Here is a 15,677-nt window from a genome sequence, read left to right on the forward strand (position 1 = left end):
GCCAAATAACTTTGTCAAGGGCATAATTTGGGTTTGTGTTCTTCATGAAAGTTTTAGGTCTATATCTCAGCTGTCCACTGGTAAAAGTTCAGGTCATTTAGACCTGCCTAGCCCAAGTTATGGCTAAATGAACAAACACTGTTCATTTGGTCATTTTTTGTACAGGTCAGACTGCAAAAATTCGGATTCGGTCAATTTTTTCACTAGGTTTTGGTCACTTTTTGGGCATGATTCCTAAATGAAAAATGTGTCATTTTGTGTCTATTTTCATTTCCAATTGGCCTCATACCAATTGGACTTGTAAAGTTTCAGTTTTGGTCCCTCAAAGAGACCTTGGTCCTACTGCCTGCAGCATGGCCATTTTCAATACGAATTTAAACTCACTTCTAACACTTCCAACACATCTCAATTGGTCACAAATGACCATTTTTCATCTCAAAAAAGGTCCAACATACTATTTGACCAATTCTCACATTTTTGGCTCCCAAACCCTAAGTGCCCAAAACCCTAACTCACTAAATTGTTACATTAACCAATTCAACACCTATACACATGCTTCCTCAACTCAATCAAGCTTAGATACACTTTTAATTCAATTGAATTCATGCATTTCATACCCCTTCATATGCTGGCCGAATTTCCCTTTGGTCCCCCATCAATTTTTTTTTTCATTTAAATCATAATCCTAAGTTTATTCAACTATAAACACAATTAAATCTACTAACAAATCAAGTTTAGTTTACTAACCTTATGCAAAATTTTTCCACCCTCTCTAAACTTATTCTTTCTTTTTCTTTTTGTTGTAAATCTCCTTATCAAGGTCTAGTTACAAGATTTAGTGATGGAGAGTAGGGTTTCTATGGTGGAAATTAGGGTTTCTTCAAGCTCAAAATGAGCTTTAATGGAGTATTTTGTGAGGGAGAGGGTGAGAGAGAGAGGGACGGCTCATGGTGAGGAAGAATACTTTTGTTTTTTTTTTTTTCTTTTTTTTATACTTTTAGTCTTATGGAAGACCAAAAAAAATCAAATTAAATAAATTTTTAATTATAGTATTTATTACATCATGCATGATGTCATCTCTTTTCACTTTTTCAATTTTCTTTTTATTTTTCTATTTATTTTTCCATTAGTTCTTTAATTTAATTCTCGATTTTGAAATTTTCTTTTCTCTGATTTTCTTTGACAGTTAGGTCAAGAGTCAGCTCTCGGGGTCAATTGACCAAATAGCCCCTCGCCAGTTCGACCCGATTTGCAAATAATTCAATATTTCTTTAGGATCCCTGACCTAATTATTTGACTGGCTTAACAATTCTTTTTCATGATTTTCTCTTTTCCACTGTGTTCGCAATAGTCCTAAGGACCGCAGCATCACATTTTACGGTTCAAAATTTGAGTTTAAATCGACCTCGCAGTCCTTCCCGAGAAGGTCACACATAGCTATGACTCTCGGCTCGTTTAACTTCTTATGTTCTGTTCTTCTTATTTATACTTAAATGATTGACAATTACTAATTATTTGTGTTCAGGGCTTATCTAGTAGTCTTAAGTGTGGTTCTATTCCCCTCAGTTGTCTGAATCGACGCCGGTCACTGAAATAGTGAAATATACCAGGCCATGCAATTAGGGGTGTTACACAGAAATTAAAGGAACTTGGTTAATTAACTTGATAAAGTTGGCATACCAATTCTGGAAATGGTATAAATGACCATTAACTCTAGAATAGTGTTTTAAGCATATCTCCCACTAGAAATCTTCAATTAAAATGAGCCTTACCATTCTGGAAAGCTAAGAAACAGACCTTCAATCTTGTTTTAGACATTTTTCTCAACTTATGAATGTAAGAAGCTTAAATATTGGGCCAAATCTACTGGCCTAATTAAAACTTGTTATTATAAGACACTTGAGTTCAGGTTAATAATTTGACTATAAATAATTCTATAAGACTTGAAAAATCACCATCAAAATTTCTAATTGACCATAAGACATAGGGCAACATATCCTATGAAGAATGCTAGACCTAAATATGGCAGCAACCCAGTCAACTAAAATTTGCAAAGTATAATATCAAAACTGCCTAGTAAGGGAACCAAAATCCAGAATTGACCTAGTTATGGTTATTTCACTATAACTTGAGTTATTCAAATCTAAATGACATGATTCAAAAAGGAAAATAAAAAAAAGATATATAGGAACAACTTTCAATAAGGAAGTGTGGCCAAATATGTAACATCCTCACTATACGTATTCTGTATGTTCTGTTGCTCTGGTGACCTAATGTCAGTCCGGGCAAGTCAGGATGTCTGGAACTACACTTCGGTGATAGTGAACAAACATACAATGATGAAATAAATAAAAAAAATAAAATAAAAATTAAAGAAAAATAAAAGAGAGAAAATGAAACTAGGTTAAACTAGCCGGCACCGTAGCGATGGGTGACTGCACTGGGAAGTTAAGGCGAAGGCAATTGCCGACCCCAGGATCGCGGGAAACCCTTGGAAATAATTTTTGAAACATGATTAAAGGCCTAAAGAGGTATAATTGACATTAGAAATGTCAAAGAGAATTAATAAATTAGTACAAAGAAAAATGAAAAAAATTAAGAAACTGATAAAAATCGGTGTTATCAAAAAATCGGGAATATAACCCGAAGAGGGGCATTTTAGTCATTTGACACCAAGAGTTGCCTTTTGACCTTAATGTCGATTAAAAATAAGTGGTATTACTGTTTGAAAATGTCATAAAAAATAAAAATATGGTGCATTATATGAATAGTAAAAGAATTGAGGTAAACGTGCAATTTGTGAAACTTTGAATAATTAAACATTAAAAATTTCTTAAGTGCTCCACTAATTCAGATTGGGACACCTATAAAAGCCACCTAGGATAGTAGATAATCATCTTCAACCTCAAGATTATGAACCAGCCGAACCACCCCATAAGAAAAACTCCATGGCCGAATGCATTAAAACCTCCATGTACCTATGATTTAAACCTCCTTTCCACTTGGTTTCTTCATTAAAGCTTGCACACTCACCTTAAGAAAGCTTTTGGGAGCAAGAAAGGAATGATTTGGTGAGGTTTGGGGAAAGCTTGCAAGAGGTAAGTGTCCAATTTCTTTTCCTTTCTTTAGTAAAAGTGATGCTTGAGTTAAGGGAGGTTGTTTGGTGAAGGAAATTCAATGAATTGTTGAGCATTTTAGTTAAGCCACTTTTGGCAGCCATGAAAGCATGAATTGCTTGAGTTTTTCTTACCTCTATTGGATGAAAATTAATGTTGATTTAGCCAATTTGAAGTTATAGTAAATTAATTTTCATGTATATGTACATTAAGTACTTGAATTTAAGGGTTTGGAAAGCAAATTGGATACCTTAGCAAACTGCCACTTTTGGCAGCCTTTAAATTCATAAATTAATATTTGATTTCATGAGTTTCATTGATGAATTATGGTGATGATGAATTGAGGGCAGTGTATGTGAATATTAGTGGAAGTGTATGTATAAATTAAGTGATTATGTTTATTGATATTTAGTTGAATTAAACTTTGACAATTAAGGCTGTAATGTGTGCATTGAGCACTTGCGTATTCTACCCAAATTGCCTTAATTGAGTTGTGATAAATGGTATAGAAGTGCCATGAATGCGATATTGTAGCATTGGGAGGAGGAGAATTGCCAAATTGGAAGTGTATTTTTCATGTGCTAGTTGTGTTGTTGTTGGCAGTACTTAAATTGAGCTATAAGTGCAAATTTGTGACCCCAATTAGTATAAAGCCAATAGAAGGCAAAACTAGACACAAAATCGGCCAAATTTCATGTAGAAATATTGCCAAAATTCTGCCTAGAAGTGACCTAAAAAAATGACCTAATCCGGAATTGCAACTTTGCAAACCCAAAATTTAACCATATAAATAGTAGCCATTCAACTGGACATAACTCACCCAAAACAGATCCAAATGACCTGAAATTTATATCAATGGAAAGCTTAGACATAGAGCTACAACTCTTATGAAGACACCAAAGCCCAGAAATGACCAGAACCAAGTCAAATTGCTTGCCCAAGTTAGGGTACCAAATCTGCCAGAATTGAACTTGACCTAAAAATGACTTAAATTTGCATTGAAAATGCAATCTGTCTAGCTTTAGTAAATTGATCATATCTTGGTCTATACAACTCAGAATAACTTGAAATTAGTGCCAAAAGTTCAATAAGATATAGAGCTACAAATTTTCTTCTTTGACCAGAAGATAAAAACCAAGGAAAATAGGACATTTAGCTAGATCAATATAGCATACTAAAATTGAAAAATTGACAACATTATACAAGGAAGCCTAAAAATAATTTGGCAATAAATGCCAACTTGTGAGAATTGTAAATTGCACTATATTGGCAGCATATTGAAATGCAAATTGTGACATGTTGATACTAGAATCAACTTATCCATGGTGTATAAAAAGGTCAACATTTTCATTGACTAGTGAATTGCATAATAACTAGTAAACCCTAAAAATAAAGAATTAAATATTTAATCTTATAATATGCCCTAGTTTGCCTAGTTGACTAGTTTGGATAGGTTGGCATGCCAATAGGATTCTAATAGTTGTACTGTAAATGGCTTCACGCCATATTGTATTTTTATGGCTTATTATGCCGCGCTGTGATTTTAATAGCCTATGGCTATACGGATTGTGTTATTATACTCGACTTATTGCCTGATTGATTATATGGCTTTTTAGCTACACTGTTTGCACACCGGGAGAGGTGTGACGGTTTGAGGTACTAGGTACCTAGTGCCAGTATATCTGTTTATCCAGTCTGGTTAGTGTATAGGCTACACGAGTAGTTAATTTAAGCATTATTAAATTCAAACAACTAAATTCAGTTTATTGACATAGAGCACCACCAAAATTAGCAAAAAATAAAATGTTAGCAAATAAAAGTAGAAACAATAACTACAAAGAATAACGACGTCATAAATTCATAAACAATTAATTTATTTTATTTTAGCGTATATTTCTTTATAATTGGCACCACTAAGCAGAATTACTTAGCGCGTTGCTTTTGTTACGTGTAGGTATTAGAGACACAGCTGGGGAGCCCAGCAGACCTACAACCAGGTGAGACATCAAATCTGCACAGGAGTCCAGAGTCATCTGCACTACATTGCATACATGGTAGGACTTAGGATCTTGTGTAATGAATATCTGTTATATTTTGAACTTTTGTTCTATATTTTGTATATTATAAAACTTTAAGGTTTGTAATAAATTGTATATATTAAACTTTTATGGAGATTGTCTGGATGTATTTAAATTATAATGGACTGTATTTTGAAACTGTTTAAATACTGTGAAAATCAATAGACTGCACTGTGATATTGAGACTGTGAAATAGTTGAGATTTTGAGAATATTATATTGAATTATTTTTTAATAGGTGTAGAAGGACTGTTTGTCCAAAATACAGATGACACTTTACCATATTTGTGTTAAAAATTTTGTAACACCCAGTTTTGTTAAAATATAAAAATATAACCAACATGATAGGAATATTACATAAAGGTTTCCTAAACCAAATTGAGTATTCAGAAAATAAGATAATCACAGACTAGGTGCTCCGGCACGCCGTGTGGCATGTCTTGCTCGGCTACACTATAGACGGGTGAGGGGTGTTACATTTAGTGGTACCAGAGCACGGTTTAGGCATTTCTGGACCTAGATAGATTGTTTACTATGCATTGCATTTGTAAGTGTTAAGATGATTCTAATGCAGATCTTTTGATTGGTTTTTTTAATCAGAATATGGACTCCACATTGCAGAGGAGGAGGTGGAGAGTCATGCTCCATCTATGACTGAGCTTGGAGACAGGAGGGAACCTGCTCCACCAGTACCAGAGGCACCAGCCACATTTCAGCAAATGGTAGAGTTTTTTAGATAGATGGCAGGAGTTATGCCACCACCACCACCTCCACATCAAAAATCCCATTTGGAGAAACTCAGAAAGTTTAGAGTAGTGAATTTTCTAGGCAAAAGGGAAGATGATTTTGTCACAGCTGAAAACTAGTTGGACAGAACTAAAAGAGTTTTGAAACAACTTCACTGTACTCCAGAGCAGAATTTGAAAGCTACTGTATCACTATTGCAAGATGATGCATACCAATGGTGGGATACAGTGACTAGAGAGCTGCCACCGAAGCAAATAACTTGGGATTTCTTTCTCACTAAGTTCAGAAAGAAGTATGTGGTGTAACACCCTCACTATAGCAATTCTGTACATTCTACTGTTCCGGTGACTGGTGCCGGTCCGGACAGCTAGAACGTCTGGAAAAATATTTAGACTAGAGTGAGGAGCCATAAATAACTCAAATAATGGTAAGAAAAATTTAGGAAAAATTTTAGAAATAAAATACAACCAAGTTAAATGAATCAGTGTCCTAGCAATGGGTAACCTAATGGGAAATTGTTGACTTCACAGCTAGAAGCCCTAAACCCGAGAGAAAATTTATGAAATAATTTTTGAGACTCCAAAGAAGAGTCATTGAAGTTTTGATGGCATTAGAATGCCAAGAAAATACTTAGAAAAATTTTTCGATCAGTACAGACGATTTTAGCTCAATAAGCTAAACAGAGGGCATTTTGATCGTTTTGTCTTTAGAAATGATTTTTGACCAACTTGTCCAGTTAAGTAAATAATTATTATGACATAAAATGTGAATACATATTGCTAAAATTTAATGGAAAAGGAGTAGAAAAGAAAAGAAAAGAAAATGAAGGAAATTTGGAATTATGACATCACATGATGTCATTAAAATGCCCCTACCCAATCATATTGTGACATCTATCTATAAACTTAATTAAAAGCATAAAATGGGCAAAAAAATTGAAGAAAACATTTTGCTTCTTCTCTTTCCCATTTCCAGCCGAACCCATCTCTCTCTTTCTCTCCATGGATGCTTATTCTTCTCACTAGATTTTCCTCGTAAATACACCATAAAACTTCTACCTTCCTTCATAAACACTTGATATTACATCTTAAGCAAGTGTTTGGCTGTCAAGAAAAGCCAAGAAAGTGAAGGAATTTGGAGTGGAAAAATTCTGCTCACAAGGTTAGTGACCAATCTCTCTTCCTTTCTTTCAATACATGTTTAAGGACTTGATTTATATTAGGAATTGCAAGAAATTGAAAAGAAAATCGCAAGTTATGTACCCCTCTAATCTTGGCAACGTTATGGTACCTTAGGGTATCAAGGTTAAAATTGAATTATAGTTGTAAATGGAAGCAATTGAACATGAATTTGATGGATTAATGCATTGATTGTGTGTGTATGAAGAATTGTAGTTGTTGGAGTTAGGGTTTGGGGCACAAAATTTGGATTTTTCTCATGTGTTGGTGAATGAAAGTTCTAATGGTCAATTAATGACCATTTGGCTGAGTATAATGAGGAATTGAAGTGAATTGTAGCTTTGGATTTAAGGTTGGGTGTGCTACCTTGGGTGACCTACAGGTCTGGATGTGAGTCCAGCAAGTTTGGGCAGCTATAACTTGAGTTGTATAGGTTCAATTGGTGCAAGGCTAATTAGACATACAATTAGACACATATGGCACAACTTTGATGAAGGAACTCTGTCCAGAACACAAACTTAGGATGCCCTAAAAATTGACCAAATCTAGGTAGCGCCAATTCTGCCTGTGCAAAATGACCAAATAAATAGTGTTCATTCATTTGGTCATAACTTAGTGTAGAAAGGTCCAATTGAGCTGAAATTTATATTAATGAAAAGCTTAGACAATTTAGAACAACTTTTATGTTGAACACAAACTCTAATTCTAGACCTAACCAAATGAAATCATTGGCCAAAGTTGAACTACCAAATCTGGCAGAATGGTATTTTGCCCAGAATTTATGGGTAGATACTAATCCGACCAGCCTTGCATAAAGTGGCATATCTTGAGCTAGAAAACTCCAAATGGAGTGATTCAAAAAGGAAATTAAAGAACACGCATAAAGAACAACTTTCATGGAGACAATATTGCCAAATTCTTACAGTAAAATTGACCAATGGAACAGTAAACCAAGTACTTGAAATCTGAAAATTTTAAGTAACCAACCTTAAGCTTTAAAATGGAATTAGCAACCAATGCCAACAATTTTAGAATGCAAAATGTGGTATGTTGGTGATATTAGAACCAATATACCTATTATCTATGAAAAAGTCAACATTTTAGTTGACTAATAAAATGAATAATAGCCATAAAATTTCAATTTCAAAGAATTACATAATTAAAAAGTGTAATTGCCCTAGTAGGCCTAGTGTGATTGGTTTGGATAGGTTGGCATGCCAATAGGGTTCTGATAGCAGTACTGCATATGGCTTCATGCCATTCTGTGATATGATAGCCTATGGCTATACTGATTATGATGTTATACTTAGCTTTATGCCTTATTACTTTTATGGCTTATTAGCCATTCTGTCAGCACACCGGGAGACACATTGTGACCGATGGTGTGACGGCCCGAGGTACCTGGTACCCAGCGCTAGTTTGCCCATTTATCCAGTTCGGTCAATTTGTATAGCTTACTTAGGCATGGAAAAGTATAAATATAATTGAATTGATTACTAAAGGAAGAAAGAAAATTAAATGTCAAGATAAAGAATAAGAATGATTGCAATAAAATGAGGCTCAAAATCATCAAGAAAATGATTAATAAAATGCTAGAAAGAGTTAATATCATAAGATATAATTAGCCTTCGACTAAACAATAAGTTAGTAATTATTTATTTCTTATAAGAACAATAACTAAGAAATTTTTACTTTTATTTGCATATTATATTTTCTTGTATTATTGGCACCACTAAGCTTTATGCTTAGCGCATCTCTTTTGCCACGCGTAGGTTCTGGAGAGACTGATAGAGAGCCCAGCAGACCACAGACTGGGCGAGGCCTATTCACATATCATATAGTGTCCATGTCACCTCACAGGCTACAGTATATTGGTAGGACACTAGGTCCCATTTTGGTATTTTATATTGTTGTACTTTGTAATTAAACTTTCATTTTATCATATATGTCTGAAACCCAATATAATTTTGTATGAATGTCAGTATTTGTAAATTTGTAATTATAAATGAAAATTGAGCATTTATTTATGTTTTGAGATGTAAAATGAATGAATAACAAATGGAAGAATTTTTGAGAATAGATGAGAAAATTGGGAGTTGTGGAATTGAATGACTATTGGAAGTGTTTTTCACAGGTTCCGAAGAACTGTTTTCTTCATTTTTAGCTCGTACTCTATCAGATTTTCTATAAAATTAATTTATAATTTCAATGCATGATCTAAATGAGACCAATTTCATAAATTTCACTTAATAATTATAAATAAATAAACCAAGAATGGATAATAATAAATGAGATAAAATATGGTGTTCCGGCACACTGTGTGGCATATCTTGCTCGGCTTCACTGTAGACGGGTAAGGGGTGTCACATGTGGGCATTGTATACCTGGAAGAGAGGAGAAGGGAATTTATCACCCTACGCCAGAGACAGCTGACAGTGGCCAAATATGAGAGAGAATTTGTCAGATTGAACGGCTATGGGTAGGAAATAGTCCCTAATGAAGCTGAGAGGTGTAGGAGATTTGAGGAAGGACTCAATGATAACATTAAAGTAATCATTACAGCCTTGGGGATTACAGAGTTTGCCAAGTTAGTGGTAGCCGCACTGAAGGTCAAAAAAGTCAGAATAAATGAGCAGAGCAGAAGGGACAGACAGCAGAAAAGAGGTCAGGGTCAAACCAGTACATCTTCTGCCCCTAGTAAGAAATTTAGAGGTTTGCCTACTCAGAGTTTCAGTAGGGCACCATGTCAGGGTCAGTCACAGAGGCCCAAATCTCAGTTCGCACCGAGGAGAGGCCAGTCCACACCTTCAGTGGCTAGCTCTCTAGGGACAATGTTCAGGGGACCAGCCCCAACAGTTTTTGCTCCTTGTCCACATTGCCAAAAGTGGCACAAAGGAGAATGTTGGAGAAAGATAGGTGCTTGTTTACGGTGTGGGTCTACAAACCACAAAGTCTGAGATTGCCTTGCAGAACTGCTACATCTACTCCGATATCAACTATTAGACCTGCCCCTCCAACTTCAAGGAGTAGAAAGCCGGTTAAGGCTGAGGCAACTTGTACTTCATAGAGACCTGTATCAGAGTCTATGGAGAGAGCAGAAGCTAAAGTACCAGCCAGAGCCTATGCTATAAGGGCACAGGAGGAGCAGGATGCTCCAGATGTCATCAAAGGTACGTTCCTCCTCTATAATACTTTTGTGCATGCATTGGTAGATCCAGGTTCTACCCATTCATATATTTGTATCAAGCTACCCGTAGAAAAGGGAATACTAGTAGAGGAAAGTGACCAAGACATCCTAATCACAAATTCGCTAGGCCACTGTGTGGTAGTAAACAAGGTATATAAAGGCTATCCATTGAAGATTCAAGGGAAAGAGTTCTCGGCATACTTAATTGAACTTCCTTTCCATGAGTTTGACGTGATTTTGGGAATGGACTGGTTATCCCATCATCAGGCAATGGTGAATTGTAAATTGAAGAGAATAATTCTAAAAACCGCTGAGAATGAAGAAATAACAGTTGTGGGTGAAAGGACAAATTTCTTGTCCAATGTCATTTTAGCTAAAGTTGTAAGGAGATGGATGAGAAAAGGGTGTGAAGCCTATCTGGCACACGTGGTTGACACTAGGCACGGTAAACTTGACTTGTCTGACATACCCACAGTAAGGGACTTTTCTGAGATATTTCCTGAGGAATTGTCTAGTTTGTTACCAGAAAGGGAAGTTGAATTTGCTATTGAGATTATGCCAGGTACAGCTCTGATTTCAATTGCTCTGTATAGGATGGCACCTACTGAATTGAAAGAGTTAAAAATCCAGCTGCAAGAATTACTAGACAAGGGGTTCATACACCCTAGTGTGTCACCGTGGGGAGCTCCAGTACTATTTGTAAAGAAGAAAGATGGGACATTAAGGTTATGTGTTGACTACCAGTAGTTAAACAAAGTAACAGTGAAGAAAAAGTATACGTTGCCTAGAATTGATGATCTATTTAATCAGTTAAAGGGAGCCGATGTGTTTTCTAATATTGATCTCAGATCAGGGTATCATCAACTAAGGGTAAAGGATGCAAATGTACCTAAGACTGCATTCAGGACCCGGTATGGGCATTATGAATTCTTGGTGATGCCATTTGGGTTAACAAACTCTCCAGCAGCATTCATGGACCTTATGAACCATATCTTCCATCTATACTTAGATCTGTTTGTAGTGGTCTTCATTGATGACATCCTAGTGTATTCCAAGGATAAAGTAGAACATGATGAGCATTTGAGAATTATTCTACAAACTCTAAAAGAGAAGAAACTGTATGCTAAATTGTCCAAGTGTGAGTTCTGGTTGAATGAGATTGCATTCCTTGGACATGTAGTATCAGCTGAAGGGATTAGAGTGGATCCCAAGAAGATTGAAGCAGTAATGGAATGGAAGCCTCCTGGAAATACAACTAAGGTTAGAAGTTTCTTGGGGTTAGTTGGATATTACATAAGATTTGTATAGGGATTTTCCCTGATAGCTGCTCCAATAACCAAATTGCTACACAATAATGTGAAATTTGACTGGAATGGCAAGTGTCAAGCCAGTTTTGAGATGCTGAAGGCTATGTTAATAGAGGCACCAGTGTTAACACAACCAGTGTCAGCAAAAGACTTCGTAGTCTACAGTGATGCTTCACATAATGGGTTAGGGTGTGTGCTCATGCAATAAGGGAAAGTGGTCACATATGCTTCCAGGCAGTTAAGGCCACATGAAAAGGATTGCCCTACTCATGATTTGGAGTTAGCAGTAATTATCTTCGCATTAAAAATATGGAAGCACTACTTATATGGAGAAAAATGATACATATACACAGACCATAAGAGTCTGAAGTATCTGCCAACCCAGAAGGAACTTAACTTGAGATAGAGGCGATGGATTGAATTCCTGAAAGACTATGATTGTGTGATTGACTACCACCCTGGGAAGGCAAACGTAGTCGCTGATGCCTTAAGCAAAAAATCTATTGTAGCATTGAGATCTCTGAATGCCCAACTGTCCTTAACTTATAATGGAGTTATTTTGATTGAGTTGCAAGTGAAGCCAAATCTGTTACAACAAATACAGGATGGGCAGAAGATAGATGAGAAATTAATGGCTGTTATAGGTAAAATGACTGAGGGAAAGGAAACTGGGTGTGAAATGAAAGAGAATGGGTGCCTGTGCTATAAAGTTAGAGTATGTGTACCAGATAATAAAGAGTTGAAAACCAGTATTCTGAGAGAAGTAAATAATAGTGTGTATGATATGCATCTAGGAAATACAAAAATATACCATGATCTGAAACTTCAATATTGGTGGCCTGGTATGAAGAAGGACATAGCTGACTTTGTAACTAGATGCTTGACATGTCAGCAAGTCAAGGCTGAACATTAAGTTCCATCAGGTTTGTTACAGCCTATAAACATACTTGAATGGGAATGGGATCGAGTCACTATGGACTTTGTCAGTGGTCTACCTCTCACTCAGAAGAAGCATGATGTAGTATGGGTGATTGTAGATAGGTTGACCAAATTAGCACATTTTCTACCAGTTAGAACTGATTACTCACTGGAAAAGCTAGCAAAATTGTACATCAGTGAGATAGTTAGACTACATGGAATCCCGCTTTCCATCATATCTGATAAAGACCCGAGGTTTACATCTAGATTTTGAAAGAAGTTGCAAAAATCCTTGGGCACACAACTCTATTTTAGTACAGCTTTTCATCCTCAGATGGATGGACAATCAGAAAGAATAATTTAGGTAAAATTTGAAACTCATTGAGTTATTACAAATAATAATTTGAAATGATAATAATAACCTAAAATATGTGATAGGTCCTTGAGGATATGCTGAGGAGTTGTGTTATTGAGTTTGAGGGGAGTTAGGATAGACATCTTCCACTGGTAGAATTCGCGTACAATAATAGCTACCAAGCTAGCATACAAATAGCACCCTACAAAGCACTGTATGGAAGAAAATGCAGAACACCAGTATGTTGGATTGAGTTGGATGAAGATAAGCTAGTGGGACCAGACCTAGTAAAACAGACAGAGGAAAAGGTGAAACTGATAAAGGCCAATCTGAAAGTTGCCTCGGATCGACAGAAATCTTATGCTGATTTAAAAAGGAAGGACATTGAATATGAAGTTAGAGAGAAGGTGTTCCTTAAAGTATCACCGTGAAAGAAAGTGTTGAGATTCGGGAAAAAGGAAAAATTAAGCCCTAGGTTCATTAGCCCATATGAAATTATTGAACGTGTGGAACCAGTAGCCTACAGACTAGCCTTACCACCTAAGTTGGACAAGATTCACATTGTGTTCCATGTATCGATGTTCAAAAGATACAGATCAGATCCTTCACATGTCATCTTAGCGGAAGAAATTATTGTGCAACCTGACTTGACATATGAAGAAGAACCTATTAAAATCTTGGCATGAGAGGTAAAAGAGCTTAAAAACAAGAGAATTCCACTAGTGAAAATCCTATGGAGGCACCACAACACGGAAGAGGCAACATGGGAGAGCGAGGAGACAATGAGGCAACAGTTCCCTCAGCTCTTCACATCAGATAAATTTCGAGGATGAAATTTTTATTTAGAGGGGAAGAATTGTAACATCCTTACTGTACGTATTTTGTACGTTTTGTTGCTCCGGTGACCTAATGTCAGTCCGGGCAAGTTAGAATGTCTGGAACTATACTTCGGTGATAGTGAATAGACATATAATGATAAAATAAATAAAAAGAAAATACAAGAAAAATTAAAGAAAAATAAAAGAGAAAATGAAACTAGGTCAAATGAGCCGGCACTGTAGCGATGGGTGACTGCACTGAGAAGTTACGGCGAAGGCAATTGCCGACCCCAGGACTGCGGGGAACCCCCAGAAATAATTTTTGAAACATTATTAAAGGCCTAAAGAGGTGTAATTGACATTAGAAATGTCAAAAAAAATTAATGAATTAGTACAAAGAAAAATGAAAAAATTAAGAAACTGATAAAAATCGGTGTTACCGAAAAATCAGGAATATAACCTGAAGAGGGGCATTTTGGTCATTTGACACCAAGAGTTGCCTTTTGATCTCAATTTCCATTAAAAGTAAGTGGAATTACAGTTTGAAAATGTCATGAAAAATAAAAATATAATACATTATATGAATAGTAAAAGAATTGAGATAAATGTGCAATTTGTGAAACTTTGAATAATTAAACATTAAAAATTTCTTATGTAACATCCTCACTTTATTTAGTCCATATGTTCCACTATTCCAATGACTAATGTCCACACCTTACCCCTCTGTAAGGCATAACATGATCCCGTAGAATACCTAATGAACTACCGAACTTCACCTACCGAAAACTCATTAAGTATCCTACAAGGAATTTTAAAACAATTTTCTTACTTTCATAAGTGGTGAGCATTTTCTACTAGGTATTAAAGCATTTAATTAGAGTTTGAAAACTAGTTAAAATTTTTGTTCCATTTTATTTTTCCGCAAATGTTATAAAAATTTCGGGAGAGTGTCGTTTGTATTTTGAGAAAACAGTTCTTCAAATACCTATAAAAAGCAATTCTAAAGATTTTTCTCAACAACTTCATCAATTTCACAACCATCCCAACCAATTTCAACATCGTTTCTCAATTTCCAAAATTCAACAATCATCAAAATACTATTAATCAATTTCATTCAAATTAAAACAAAATACTTCCATTCATATTTCATTAAAAATAAAGCAATTTATATACATCATTACAAAAATTTACATTAAGAAAAATCCAAACCAAAATTTATTATACAACTGCTCATAACCAATTTTACATGTCCATACAGTTACATACATTTACATACATCAAAATAATTTTTACAATCAGGGTATAAAATATACCCGATAAACTTCAGAGTAGGTAGCTCCTCAATCCTCAGCAGCTCACTCTGCTGCTCCTCTAGTCTCTATATCTGCGACAGCAATAACAGCCATCGCTGAGTACTAGGACTCAGTGGTGCACAACATACTAAAATAATCTTTATGTGGAATTTAAATCATATTTATTCAAAAATTAAACTAAACATGCAATATAAATTCAAAACATGAATTATAAGATTTTAATCCAAACAATTTCATTTTAAAAGTCTCAAAACAAATTTCATAAAAACACACAGTTATATCATGCCATTCGAAACAAATATCATCTCATTAGCCAGAGGCTAAGGAGAAGTCACATCACAAGGCTAGCTAACTCAAATATATGGAAACCCATTCTTTTTCTTCTTCTACTGGCACACGCCTCAACACTTCAGCCAGAAAAGGAATCAAAATTCGAAACTGATTTCCCCCACTAGTCATGCTAGTGAGGTGTTCAAATATATGGTCATAACACTGTGGTTTTAAAACTTATCTTAACAATTTACTAAACATTTATTGCCATTTCAAACACACACAAATAAACTTTCAACAATTTAAATTAAAAGCATAATAAATATTTCAAGACAATGATATCTCAATTCAATATTTCAATTTCACTCACATACCACATTTTGGTTACTAA

Source organism: Hevea brasiliensis, chromosome 11 (assembly GCF_030052815.1).
Source record: "Hevea brasiliensis isolate MT/VB/25A 57/8 chromosome 11, ASM3005281v1, whole genome shotgun sequence".
Taxonomy (NCBI): Eukaryota; Viridiplantae; Streptophyta; class Magnoliopsida; order Malpighiales; family Euphorbiaceae; genus Hevea; species Hevea brasiliensis.